At 53.9% G+C, this 14,183-nt stretch overlaps 1 long non-coding RNA gene across 1 annotated transcript; it reads right to left on the bottom strand.

The window, feature by feature from the left end:
- Positions 1-361: 361 nt before the first annotated feature.
- LOC141579734 (uncharacterized) lies at positions 362-4,320 on the bottom strand. The gene is made up of 3 exons (XR_012511600.1): positions 3,274-4,320; positions 1,662-2,358; positions 362-1,015 (listed from the first exon to the last, which is right to left on the bottom strand). It is a non-coding gene; the product is annotated as an uncharacterized LOC141579734 (long non-coding RNA).
- Between the last annotated feature and the right edge of the window lie 9,863 nt (positions 4,321-14,183).

Genomic DNA, 14,183 nt, shown 5'->3' with positions numbered 1-14,183 from the left:
GAAGGGACGATCGAGGCAGGTCGGCTGAACAGAAAATAACACCACTGGGGCTTCTCCCCACCTAGGCTCAGTTTACTGCATCAGAAACGACTCGGAAAGAAGGTGTTAAACGATGCTTGTCTGGGTCACTACTAACACCCACAGGATGCAAGAAAATGTCCTGCCTCAATTCTGAGCAATTACTGTGCTTCTGCCTCGGGGGTCTCCTCTCACATTAAGCCGGGGTGAAATGGGTAATTACAATGCAGGGCCATCTCACAGCCCCTGTGAGCCCCCTGGGGCAGAACCAGGGTCCCCGCCTCCTACCCACCCCCATCCCCACGCAAAGCCAGCCCTGAGGCAGGCCCCCCACCCACCACCCTGGGATCCATCAAGGATGGACCAATTTTAGGGTCCTAATGGGATCAATCCCAGTCCTGCTGCGCAGGGAGAGGAGGCAACTCCCAGGGCTTGAATCAGACCCCAGCATCTCTCTGGGGGTCACCTTATCCATGCTGAGGGGCCCCCCAGTTTCCAGTCCCTACTCCCACCCCACTAACAAACCATCATCTTCAGAATGGAATCCAGACTCCTTCACAGGCTGCAGGGAACCTTCTCTCTCCAGGGCGAAGGGGCAGGTACAGCAACCATGCTGCAGGTGAGGTCACATGCCAGGTGAGGTCACATGCCAGGTGACGTCACACGCCAGGTGAGACCACACGCTGCAGGTGAGATCATGTGCCAGGTGAGGTCACGCGCCAGGTGAGGTCACACGCCAGGTGAGATCACACGCTGCAGGTGAGGTCACATGCCAGGTGAGGTCGCACGCCTGGTCAGATCACACGCTGCAGGTGAGATCATGTGCCAGGTGAGGTCACGCGCCAGGTGAGGTCACATGCCAGGTGACGTCACACGCCAGGTGAGACCACACGCTGCAGGTGAGATCATGTGCCAGGTGAGGTCACGCGCCAGGTCAGGTCACGCGCCAGGTCAGGTCACACGCCAGGTGAGGTCACATGCCAGGTGAGATCACACGCTGCAGGTGAGATCACGCGCCAGGTGAGGAGCAGGCATGGTGCCCAGCCCTCCCTTGGGCACACATGTCTCTGCAGAAGAGAGAGGGCTGGTCCCAGAGCACGGCCAGCGGCAGTCAGACTGGACTGAGTGCAGGTCCCTGCGGCAGGAGGCAGGCGGCCCAGGCCACGCTGCAGCATGAGGCTGTGGGTAGGGGTCACAGACCACCACCTTCTTTAGTCACTTCCTCAATGACGCAGCCACCCCTGACCTCGGCCTCTGCTCCCACGTGACCCTGCGGGCGCCAGCACAGTCCCTGCGGCAATACATCCCGGACCTCTGCTACCCTCTCTGCTCTGCTGGCCTCTGGGGATGGCAGGGTCAGGGGGCCCAGAGGCCGCGACACGTGCCGTCCAGCCACCACCCAGGAGCAGCCCCTTTGCCTCCGCCTTCACCCACCCTCCTCACGGGCCGGGCCTCCGCATCCACACCGTCCGTTCCTAACACAGCACAAATGCACAACTTCTAAACACACATCAGCCTGGACGCACAGCAAAGCCCAGGCTTTTGATGCTGGTGTGACCAGGCTGATCAGGGCCCCGAGCCCTGCGGAGGCCGCTCTGCATGGCTGTTGTGCTGGGCGTTGAGCCGCGCGATGAGGTTGTCACCTTGTCCTCTGGTCCGTAGCGACTCCAAGTCAGGGAGGAGAATCCACTGCTCTGTAGCAAACCTTCCCAAGGTGTAGAGCTGAACACAGAGCTGAACACAGGAGACATGTCCTCACCGCTGCGCTGTGGGCGGGGTCTGGGGGGCAGCTTAGCTGGTGGTCCAGGCCCAGGGACAGGTCGAGGCAGGTCACGGGCAGCCAGAGGCACTGGAGGAAGGGGCTGAGAATTCAGGGTCAGGAACCCACGAGACCTGCATGCTGGAGCATAGGGGGCGGGATACATACTGGTCCTCCCGGGTCACAGGGCTTCTCAGGTGGGGTCCCCTCCCGGGGGCCACACGACCAGACGGCATCGGAGCACAAGCGGCGGGCACGGCAGAAAGCCGAGTGGTGGGGACTAGGGTGGGGAGAGAGCAGGGGTCTCCGACGACGGCCCAGGGAGCAGGCGGCGGAGGGCCTGCAGAGCACATAACTCAGACGCTGCGGTGGGAAAAGGAGGGTGCTTTCCACACCGTGGGTGTGGCTGGAAGGCCCACAGGGGCCCAGAGTGACCCCAGGGCCTGCCCGGGCTGGCGCTGCCCGAGGCCAGGCCCCGCGCCCCCCCCAGGAGCCGGCGGGCTGGGGCTTCCTCACGTGGTGGAAGCCACCTCTGAGCCCCCGCCGAATCGCTTCTTCACATCCTCATAAAACACAACTGCCTGTGGGCAAAATGATTTAAAACGAGTCAAGTCAATGTTTGACCTGGACCTAGCTGGGAACGTGGAATTTCCCATGGAGAATCAGAGCTGTCACCGGGGCACGGGGAACCAGAGCCGCCGCCCTGCCCCTGCGTGTGGAGAAGACCGACGCTGGGCCCAGGCAGTGACGTGGGGCGGGGCGGGCCCCGGAGTCAGCAGCACACCTGGGGGCTCAGGCCCGGTTTAGACGCTCGGTCTGGACCTGCCGTCTCCCCACCCCAGCTCCCTGACCAAAGCCTGCTCTTCCTCCCCCATCAGCCCGGCCCCAGCTGCTCTTTCCCACTGCAGGGCTTCCCAAGATGATTGTCGCCCCTTTCTTATTCATGGAAGGGAGCTCGGAGTGCGGAAAACATCCTGTTCCCTTTGACCTACACCACACGGCTCCCAGGACTGGCCTCATACCCTCTGCGGCCCCTCCGTCCTCTAAGCCAGCCCTGCAAAGGCTCACAGTCCAGCCTGGCACCATCGACCCCCGAAAATGAAAGAATGCGCCCCCCAGACATTCCTGAGCCCCCTCTTTTCAGCCAGTCTAACCTAGGATCACTCAACTTTGTCAATCTTTCCAAAGAACTAACTTTCCCTTTTGATCACTGTCCCTGCTTTTCTGGTTTCTATTTACCTACAACCCAGTCTTCCTTGCCTCCTTCTGCTAGCCTTTGGGTTTAATTTGCTTTTTCTCTAGTTCCTTAAGGTGGAGTCTAAGGTTATGAATTTGAATTCCTTCCTCTTTCCCACCACATGGGTTTACAGCCGTAGCTCCCACGGGCTTCGGTCTGTTGTGACCACGTCCCTCTTCTAACCGCTGCCACCGGGAAACAGCCAGCGGGAGGGGACACGGGGGTCGTCTACTCTGCTGTTCCCTGAACTAAAACCCACCCAGAAAAGATGCAGCGGCTTATAAACTGAGTTCTTCCTCTGTTGCTACTGAAGTCGTGGTCCATAAAAAGAGACACTTTGGGGTTTCTTGTTCGAGATACTATGGCCCATGAGAGTAGATCAATATGAACGACAATGTAGATGCCAAGCTGAGTCTATATAAATGTCCCTGAGGTCGGAGAACACATTTCATAGTGACCAGGAAGTGCCAGACAAGGGTCTCTTCTATCCCCCGGAGCCATGCCCAGGTGCCAACGTTGCTGCAGGAGTCAGGCCATCACGACCCTCTCCCTTCTGCCCAGCCTCCTCGTAGCCAGTGTGGAGAACCGGCCCCACTTCTGAGCAGTGCCTCTTTGTGGTCTGGGATCGGATGGCTTCGCAGGTGACCATGAGGCAGCGCTGACCAGAACGGGGCTGGCTTTCCTAGGGAGACGGAAAACTGAAGTCCTGGCCTCCCTTCACTGCACAGCATGCTCCGCCCGGGAAGCTCCTCGGGTGACTCCAGTGGGAGGCGAGTGTGCCCTGGCTCCCAGGCCGCCGCTGTTCTGGAATGTTGCTATGCCTTTTTAAACAGCTGCCACATCTTGTCCAAGAGGTGGCCCCGATTCAATGGCGGGTGAAGTCATTCCTGTTTATATGTACAGTTGCAAAGAGTTTCGGAACCCTCTGGCATGAAGAGCATCTTAAAATACATCATTACCCACTTCTAACAATAGTCGGCGAGGGCTGGGGCTCAGGGCCCGCTCCCCCAACACGTACTTTGAAAAGTGATACAGTCGGCCAGGAACCACTTCTGACGGGTTGGCCACTTTTATCCAGTTGATCGGAGCACAGCTGAGAATGTCGCTTTAATGGTGAAGCAGATCTTAAGGTAATTTCTTGGAATGCGTATCAGATGGGATGGCAAGAAAGTGAGTGCGACTGAACAATCACCCACTAACGCAGTTGCCCCGAACAACACAGGAGCCAGCGCCAGGCAAGGGCCTGCTCTGCAAGGCACGTCGCTGCTGCGGTCGCCACGCGCCGGTGAGCCCAAGGACTGTGAAAACCAAATGCCTTCTTCCAGGAAGCTGCCCCGCAGCACGGCTAAGCGGGCCGTATCAATACCAACCCCGAAGCGAACGCGCTGCCCAACCGCTCACGTCCGAGGGGTGGGGTCGGCGCGCCAGGCGTCACCAACTGTTCTACGGGTGGGAAGACGAAGCCAGGCAGAGCGAGGTCGTTCCCGCAGCCTCTGCATCGGGGCAAACCGCAGGGGTGGGGAGAAGCCCCTTCCCCCCACTTTCAGCCTCTCGTCCCAGAGTCAAGGGCCAAGGGCCAAGGTCCAGGGCTGCACCTCCAGACGAGATTTCTCCTCAGCCTCAAGTGTAAGAAGGTCTCGGGTTTAGCTCAGTGCAAAACGTCATCGAGAGCAAAAAGGAAAAGAAAGGATAAAAACTGACTCCTCCCCAAAATAGGCAAATTGAGCCTATTTGTTGATAAAATGCAGCTCAACTATTTGCTAGACGTGAACAGAACGCAGCCTTGCAGTCCTCGCTTGCTCTCCCAATGTCTTAACCCTGTGATTTCATGAAACCCGTCAAAGCACAAACGTGCAAAGTCGTCCTTGAGAAAGTTAAGCAGCACACTTCTCAAGTCCTTCAAACCGAGAAGAGACACTGTTTTCAAAGACCGCCCCACGGCTGGGGCCGACGTCTACCTGCCCTGCCCAGAGGCGATGAAAGGCATTACCGAGACACGGTCCTGCTAAACCATTTTCATTGCAACTAAAACGCGGTTGGTTTTGCAAGTCTGATAATCCCCTTCCTACACTTCTGTCCACCTCTCGCCCTCGGTCACAACTCCGAAAACTGCCAGAGGAGTTTGCAAACTGAAAACTGGATTCAGGCCAACGTGCAAACTTTCTGTTTGCTCAGCAAACACCCGTGGGTGCGTAAGTGCAAGAGCCCCCTGACCTCGGGGGCGGGGGGAGCACTGAGCCGGGCGAGGGCGGCTCCCTCGCCCGGCTCCCTCCTCCTTCCCGGGAAGGGAGCAGCCTGGTGCCCGCAGGGCGGGGGTTCCTGCGAGGACTGTTCCGTGGCTTAAACAAGGAAGGACAGGTGGGGCTCGGAATGCAGAGAGCCGGGGTCAGGCGCTGGCCGGCTCCTGACTGCTGCGCGGCCGTGGCTTTGGCACCTGCCCTGCTGGACGGTCCCTTCGTAGAGGCAGCGAAGAGGACATGTGGTCACAGGTTCCCGGTGCAGCAAACCAAGGCCTCTGTGCTCCCTGGAGGGGAGCCGGGTCCCTTCCAGACACACTGCTCCCTGCCTGCCGCCCTGGAGTTCCTGGACTGCGTGCTCCCTCTCTGGACCCTGCGCTCCCCCAACCCCGTTTCCTGCAAGGCTCCTTCAAACCTGTGTCCTCCCGCCCCATGTTGTCTTTCAGACGCAGCTCAGCCACCACTCGTGAGGGGCCCCCTGGCCCCCTGCACCTCCCGTGGGCCTCAGGCGCACTGGTCCCAAGTCGTCCTCCTGGCCGCCTGGCCACAGGTACCCCTGAGCCACAGCAGAGCAAGGATGCTTTAACTTGCAACCATCTGGGGAGGTCTGTGCAGCTGTGAGCATCCCAGACCAGGAAGCCAGAGCAGAGAGATGTCTACGTGATCAGTGAGTGACAGCTGGACGCTGGGCCCTCGAGAGCCTTCCGGAGGTGGCTCCTCTGTCCACCGCGCCTCTGACAGCCCCTCAGCGTGCGAACCTTCGATGCCCTGAGCACCCCTGACAGCGACCGGGTGGGCCGCCCCTGTTCAGAGAGCCAAGAACCCAGCCCACACTGCCTGTCCTGCAGCCGCCTACCCCCGGGCTGTCCCCGCCCTACAGGTGACCAAGAGCCTTTACACGCAGCCCCCAGCAGCATCCTGCACAGAACGGACAAGCACTAGGGAGACGCTAGTGTCCATTTAATTACAGACATGCTATCTTAGGGGGAAAGGACCCACCTGATAATAGAGTAAAAGTGCCCAAAAGGACATTTATATGCATCACATACAGATACACAATTTTCTGAAAATACTAATATTGCTCAAACTAAACTGAAAAATGATTCCACAACAGAATCAGAACTAGAATATTCAAACTGAATATCCGATGGGATGCTGTAAGAGCGGAGACCCATGGGCTCAGGGAAACATCTGTCCCTGGAGCTGATGCAGCGGGTTGTCACACGTCCCCAGGAAACAGAAACATGCAGTGTGGACAGATGGTGGCCCCTGAGTCAAACTCACTGTCCCAGAGAATGAGAACGCGCTTGGACCTGCTGTTGTCTGGTCGTGCAGGTTTGTGACCACACCCGCCTTTGTGATTCCACCCGTGCTCAGTCCATGCTAACCCACACGTCCTCCCGTTTTTCCAGAGTCTGCTGTAGTCCTCTGTCTTCTTTTCCTGTCACGCCCTTATTCAACCCGGTGACATTGTTTGGAAGTTCTTCTTGTGAGACAGTCTATGAGATCTTGTAGACTTCTCGTGAGACCATTAAAACCCTAGTTACCCATACTCTTTCTTCTTTTTTAGTTGAAGTATAGTTGATTTACAATGTTGTGTTAGTTTTGGTGTATAGCACAGTGAGTCAGTTATATAAATATATATTCTTTTTCAGAGTCTTTTTCATTATAGGCCATTACAAGGCATTGGATATAGTTCCCCATGCTGTACAGTAGGACCTTGTTGTTTATGTATTTTATATATAGTAGTGTGTATCTGCAAATCCCAAACTCCCGATTTCTCCCTCCACCTCTCCCCTTTCCCCCTTGGTAGCCATGTTTGTTTTCTGTGTCTGTGAGTCTTTTTCTGTTTTGTAAATAAGTTCATTTGTGTCCTTTTTTTTTTTTTAGATTCCACATATAAGTGATATCATATGGTATTTGTCTTTCTCTGCCTGACTTACTTTACTCAGTTAGTATGACAATCTCTAGGTCCATCCATGTTGCTGTAAATAGCATTATTTCATTCTTTTTTATGGCTGAGTAGTATTCCATTGTATAACTACACCACAACTTTATCCAGTCATCTGTGGATGGACACTTAGGTTGCTTCCACACCTTGACTGTTATAAATAGTGCTGCTGTGAACACTGGGGTGCATGTATCTTTTTGAATTAAAGTTACCTGTGGATATATGTCCAGGAGTGGGGTTCCTGGATCATACGGTAAGTCTTTCTAGTTTGTTGAGGACCCTCCATACTGTTCTCCACAGTGCCTGCACCAAACTGCATCCCCAGCAACAGCGCGGGAGAGTTCCTTTTCTCCACGCCCTCTCCAGCCTTTGTTGTTTGTAGGCTGTCTAATGACCCGCATTCTGTGTTCCCCTGGTACCTGCCCACTTCTCTGCCTCTGTCCTGTAACAACCTCACTTAAAGACAGAGGCTCCTTTGTGGATTCTCCTGGTGATGGATTCACTCTAGCAAATCATTGCTACACAGAATCAGCTGTTTTCAAAAAGTCCGTGTTAGAAGTATTTGGGTGTGGAATACGTAAACGAGATTGGCCACAACCAGTTCATTCTTGACCAAAACAGCTGGGTGATGGGTACGCAGGCGTCCATTCGTCTAATGTCTCCGGTTTGGTAAGGCTTGAAAAGTCTCCATGATGAGGCAATTAAAACGACATCATTAAGCAGGGAGCTGTTGGACTACCGCCAGGCACAACAGGAGCACCGCACGTTCGACGAGCTTCCGGAGTCCCAGGCCTTGCGCCTTCTCCCCCGGGGCCTGTCCCAGCGCCTCCGCCCTCCACGCCTCTCCCGTGTCCTGTCGCGGGTGCAGGTGTCTGCGGCTTCACAGGAGTGGTCTGCAGGGCCCTGTGGTGTCCATGGAGGTGCAGTGATGCCAACAGGGTGAAACAGTTAAGAGAATTATTTTAAAAACTGATGATTCAAAAAAAGAGAAGTTCTGAGATAAACAACAAGGTCCTACTGTACAGCACAGGGAACGACATCCAACACCTTGTGATAACCTGTCATGAACAAGACTGTAGGAAAGGATGTAAGAATGTGTAACCGAGTCACTACGCTGTGCACCAGAACTAACACAGCACTGCACACTCACTACACTGCAACAGAAAGGGAAGGAGGGAAAGTTCTGGAGACCCTGTGCGGAGCAGGCAGCCCACACACCCGCCCCCCAGCCACGCAGAGAGACGCTCTCTTTATTCCAAACACACACTTCGGGGCACATTCAGCCTTTTGTTACTACTTTTCACTTTCAGAGTTTCCTTTGATGTTTCTTTCCAATGCATTTTTACTCACTGGAAATATGTGGAAGAGGGGGCTGGCGCGGTTTGTCCCTGTCCTTTGATCCCTGTCTCACCAGGGTATGGGACACCCAGGGGCAGTCGAGGGTTCAACCCAGCCAGCCCTGATGGGTCGCTTCCTACAGGCACTGCTTTCAGGAACACGGGAGACCGCAGGCAGAGGCCACAGCGGCTTACGCAGCCTGTCTGTTACCATAGCACCGGCCAGAGCAAGGCGGGGCTGGCGAGAAAAACTTAAAACATCAAAGACCAAAAACCATCACAGCGCCACCAGGATGGAGGAGATCTCGCTGAGGAGGGAGCCGCGAGCTCCAAGTGGAGGCAGAGGAATCCGGGAAATGGAAACACTCCCCAAAGGCAGAGAGCTCTCTTCCAGGGGGTCCTGACGTTGCCAGCTTCTGCCCTCAGCACATGTCTGACGCTGCTCGCCTGCACCACCCTCCTCCTCCAGCAGAGGTGTGACCTCCCGGCCCTCACTCACCTGTCCCAGGAGACAGGCAGGTAACAAGCCCACTCCGTCCCCCAGCCCAGCTCTCCGGCTGTTCCCACCACAACCACTCCCTCTGAAGCTTCGCAGGGACCGTGCTGGTCCTGAGATTCCAGCTTCACAGGGTGACAGCCGAGGGGCCTCTCAGGAGGAACAGCCCTCTGGGTGAGGGGCCCCCGGGTCTGAGCAGCCTCCTGGCGGTCCTCAGCAGACCCCGCTCGCCCCACCTCCCACACATCACAGCAAGAGAATCCCAATCCCAGCTCACGAGGAGCAATCAGCCCTCGAGACAAGGCCCTCGACACTTCTTCTAGGGCTACAGAGAAACTCGCCCAAAGAACAGCCCCGAACGGGGAGGGTGCAGGAAACGAGCGTTCCGCGAACCAAGCATCCAAAAGTCAGCGTCAGCAGAACTCACTCTCAGGAACGCTTTCAGCCCTGAGGGGTCTTGGGAGGACTGGGGCTGAACACCCAGCCTGGAAGGTCTTCTGCTCTCAGGGAACAGCCGGCAAGATGATGGGGAACCCTGCAACGGGGGAGGCCTCCCTGCTGTGAGCAAGGTGTGGGCAGGACAGTTGCTGGGCTCCCGCAGGGCCACCCGGACGTAGGTGCCCCCGGGCAGCTGAAGGATGGCCTGGGTCAAAATGTGTCCCCCAAATCTGCAGCCATCCCGAGTGCCTGTGCCTGACACGGCTCAAGGCTCCCCCCATCCTGACCCCCGTCCTCTTCCGACGTCTGAGCCTCCCTGGACGGTGAGCTGCAGGGATGCGGGCAGTCGTCCCGCCGCGGCGGGTTCTGGCCTGGCGCGGGGTGTGCTCGGGGAGGACACGGGAACTGGCCCACTACACGCAGGTCCGTCTGCACCCCACGGGGGTCTGCCACACCCACCAGGCCCTGGTGCATGGAGAGAACCTGGGGTCGGGGCTCCAGTCCCAGGCTCAAATCACTACCACAATGACGCAGGGAAAGCCAGTCTTGGGTAAACCTGTATTAAAAGGCAGAAACAGCTGGTATGTTATTAGCAAGGTATTTAGTTGATTAAAACCTATTTTGTGATGCTCACTGGCATCTGGAGAGGCAGCTCCGTCATGGTGGGGCCGACGCTTCCTGGGGAAACTTAAAGCAAACAACAGCATAACCATCACGGAGCCTGCAGAGTCTCCACGTGCGCTTCTGTCCCAGACGGAGGCGTCAGGGCTCTCTGGGAAGGCAGCAGTCCACTCCCCGAAGGAAAACCCAGCATCTCTTCCTCAGGCTTTGTTCCCACTAATTCTGCAAGCGCCTCCCAGCAGACGATGGCTCTGCCCCGAGGACGTCTTTGGGGGGGTGACTTTCCAAGGCCTTGATTGAAAGCACCACCTAACAATTTGCCAAAAGCGAGAGCCGGAGAACCTTTGGCATCTTTGAATTGCAACTGTTTTCTGTCCTCGTAAAGAAAAAGCTAATCATTTCTTTCCAGCAAACCACCCCCTCTGTCTCCTGCACAGACTGTTACGAAACAGCCAAAGACCACACACTGGGCTTTCTCGATCTTCGCAGGTTTTTAAAGCCATCATCAAAAGGCAAAGAACGGAGAGGAGGATTTCTCTCCAGCACAGCGTCTGAAGTGGAATTCCGTCGGTAGAAAGCTATTCTTTTCTGGTTACTTTCCACAAGTTCCATCTCCTGATTAAGTGTTTATCATCTCGCCTCAAGAAAAAGGAGACCAAAAAAACCTCCAGCTGTGTCCAATTGGGCAAGTACCACGCAGCCCTGACAGTCCTGCTCTCAAGTCGGCTGGAAATGAACTTTAAAGACCCCAAAATTCAGCCCATAATATGAAAGTTCAATTTACGATAACATTTATCTCCACGTTAATAAGGAATTTGCAAACAAAGATGATTATCCAGGTCTTTGAAGATGTTCGCCGTGAAGCAGTCCAGCACTGCATTAGGGATGCGAGGCAGTTGGTTTTCACAGAGTTGGCCCAGTTGAAGCTGTTCCTTTTTGATGTGAAATTATGTTGAGAGAATTTTGAAATGCACACCATCTGAGTCATAGGCGCTGGCTTGGAAGCAGGAATTTAGCACAAACATTTTTTAGCGGCAGATCAATGATGTAAAGTTTGTTTTCAAGGGAGAATAAAATAAATGTTTCACTTCCCAAACCAGCCTGACCCACGGGGCAGGGAGGAACGTGGCACTGGGCCCCCGGCTTAGGAAGGTCAGCCCAGCAGGGACGGCCCTCCTGGGTCGAGTCCTCTGTGGCCGTGCTGGCCTCACCTTCCCTCTCGCCGCCCACCCCAGCCTCTCTCCCCAGACTGCCCCCGCGGCCTCCCAGCTCCCCCAGGCCGTCCTCCGGCAGTGCTCCTCGCCCTCCCGGCCTCGCCTGCCTGGCCTCCTGAGTGAGAGCACTCAGCCCCGTCCCCTCCCATACACGCTCTCCAATCGTTATCCGTGAGGTGTTCGTAGAGTTTCTGTTCACGTTCCAGTTTACATCTTCAGTGGTGCGGGAAATCAGAGCCTCCTCCAAACAGCATCTTCAAGCCTCTGCTTCGGGACATGAGCATCTCTGCTCGTCCTAAACTCACTGCCCAGATCCCCCTTCCATGCTGCTGGTCGTACTGGGATGGCACTGCCTTCAGAGGGAAGTGACATTTCAGCCCTGTGTCTCCTGCTCAGGCTGAGAGCTTTGTTTCATTCTTTTTTTTTTTTTTCTCTTTGAGGAGCCTGGCAAGAAAGTGCACCTGAATGAAAGTCCAGCCCGAGGAGAAGCGCAGGAGGGGGTCCCAGCACCTAGGTCTCCACTCCCCCGGCATGGTGAGAGCCCCTTCCAACGCGCAGACAGAGGAGCAGTTGCACCCGCACACACACGTTCTCCTCCGTGCAAAACGGCCACAGTAATTATACTCCAAAAACTTAACCAAGGCGTTCTCCTCAGCTTTTAAAAAAGAGAAAAACCCCATGAAAGTAACGATAGAATATTTAACCATGTTCTCCACTTTAAAACAAACTAAAATAAATAAAAAGCTAATTAACAGACAGCCGAAGAGCCTGGCTTGGTTAACTCATTGTGTGGAGTCACCGACTTTCAACAGTTGAATGTCGAGGGTTTCCGGCAAAACCGCACGTTTCCTTGCTCACCGGTCAATCTGCAGTCCTTGGGGGGGTTACTTAGTCAGCAGTGTCTGCGGCCCCCTGTGGTAGTCTTTCTCTTTTTAAACTGAGGTACAGTCAGTGACACTGTCGGTTTCTGGTGTGCAGCATCATGCATACACACGCGTGTATTCCTCCTCATGTTCTTTTTCATTATATGCGACTGTAAGGTATTGAATATAGTTCCCTGTGCTCTACAGAAGAAATTTGTTTTTATCTATTTTTACATATAGTGGCTAACATTTGCAAATTTCAAACTTCCCAATTTATCCCTTCCTACCCCCTTCCTCCCCCACCGCCGCTAACTGTAAGATTACTGTGTATGAGAGTCTTTCTCTTCTGTAGATGAGTTCATTAGTGTCCTTTTTTTTTTTTTTAAGATCCCACATATGAGTGGTATCATATGGCATTTCTCTTTCTCTTTCTGGCTGACTTCACTTAGAGTGACAATCTCACTGAGGTTGTCCTTATTTCATGACAATGAACTTCTAGCTGCTCTCTGGAGCCACAGAAGTCTGTCCACCAACCTTCCTATCACAACGCACAGGGTGGAGATGCAGAGCAAAGGCCATATTCAGACTGAAGCAGCAGATGAATAAAACCAGCACGTGCATTTAATAAGCATAACTAAGAGCTAAACACGCATGCTTCGCACACACGTCTGAGAACACGGAGCATCTGCGTCCCGTTTGGGCTCAAATCATATCTACTCAAGATGGTAGCTCGCCCCTCTTTCTGTCTTCCTACCTCTGACCTTCCTCCCTCCATTCCTAACATTCAGTAAGCATCTGCGATGTCTCAGCCACTACGTTCAGCACTGGGAGGAGAAATCAGACGTCATCCCTGCCCTCAGAGAGGCCACGGTCTACTGTGAGCTCAAGTTAATCAGTAATTCTGATCATGGGCTACATGTGTCTCATAAACACAGAAAAATAGGAACGTGAATTAATTACTACTTATTACATTCCATTCAGAAGGCAAAAATCTCTGTAATCTGTAATCAACAGGGCAAAAGCTAATTAATGTGGATCTTATTGGTGAAGCTATTGGAAGCTAGCATGATTCCTAGGAGATCAAACACTTACACAGTCATGAAGCAGCCATTTGGCTGCTATTTGCTTACATTTTTGTGCAGGTCACTTCATATTTTAGTAACAATAAAAACAGGATTCAAGTTTGTACTGTTAAAAATACATGCACAAAAATACACGGTTTTCTAAATAGGCTATATTAGTGAGATGTACTTTAGTATATAAACAATAAAATGTGTCCTTAAACACTACAAAATAACTGTTCATTAACAGCTCTTCATGGACATATAACATTGCTCCTCTGTGATCTCCAGAACAACCAGTCTCCCCAAGAGAGACTGTGTGAAGTCTCTGATCAGCCCCGGGAGAAGACGCCAGGGGGGTTTCTCTGAACCTCTCCGCTCCTCATTCAGAAGCAGGACCCAGGTCGGAGCTTCTCACCACGGATGCTCCGTGGGGTGAGCTCACCCAAGTGTGCAAGCAACTCACAGAGAGGAAAGAAGATAACCTGCATGCCGTTATATCTGAGGTCCCATCAGGAGAGAGCCCTCATCAGACTCATGTCAGAGTCATCACAGAGCACGCCATTGCGGCTCAGCAGTTTCCAGAAGAGATTTTAGAAGATTCTCATGTCATTTACAAGGGAAGACGGCGCCTAGTGCAACCACGTGGGGCAGAAAGCGAAGAGAGCATCATGACTGACCAAAATTACAGGAGTGATTTAAGAAATCAGAAAGTCACTACTCTGGTTGGAGTCTGACCAGGAAACTCAGATTTACACCCCGAAGCCTTAGGTAAAGTGCCAAACTCTTTAATGACCTAACTGCTTAGGATGTTAGGGAACTGATTACCAGGGGAGGCTGAACCACACTAGACCCACCTTTGGGATAAAAGCTCCATGTAAGTTATGGTCACTCCTTGTGAATAACATTGATATTTAATTCCTTAACTGGTTGGGTGGAGCCCACTTTGAG

Source organism: Camelus bactrianus, chromosome 14 (genome assembly GCF_048773025.1).
Source record: "Camelus bactrianus isolate YW-2024 breed Bactrian camel chromosome 14, ASM4877302v1, whole genome shotgun sequence".
NCBI classification, from domain to species: Eukaryota; Metazoa; Chordata; class Mammalia; order Artiodactyla; family Camelidae; genus Camelus; species Camelus bactrianus.
Note: the sequence above shows the minus strand (reverse complement) of the source record. Positions and strands in the feature narration are given on the sequence as shown.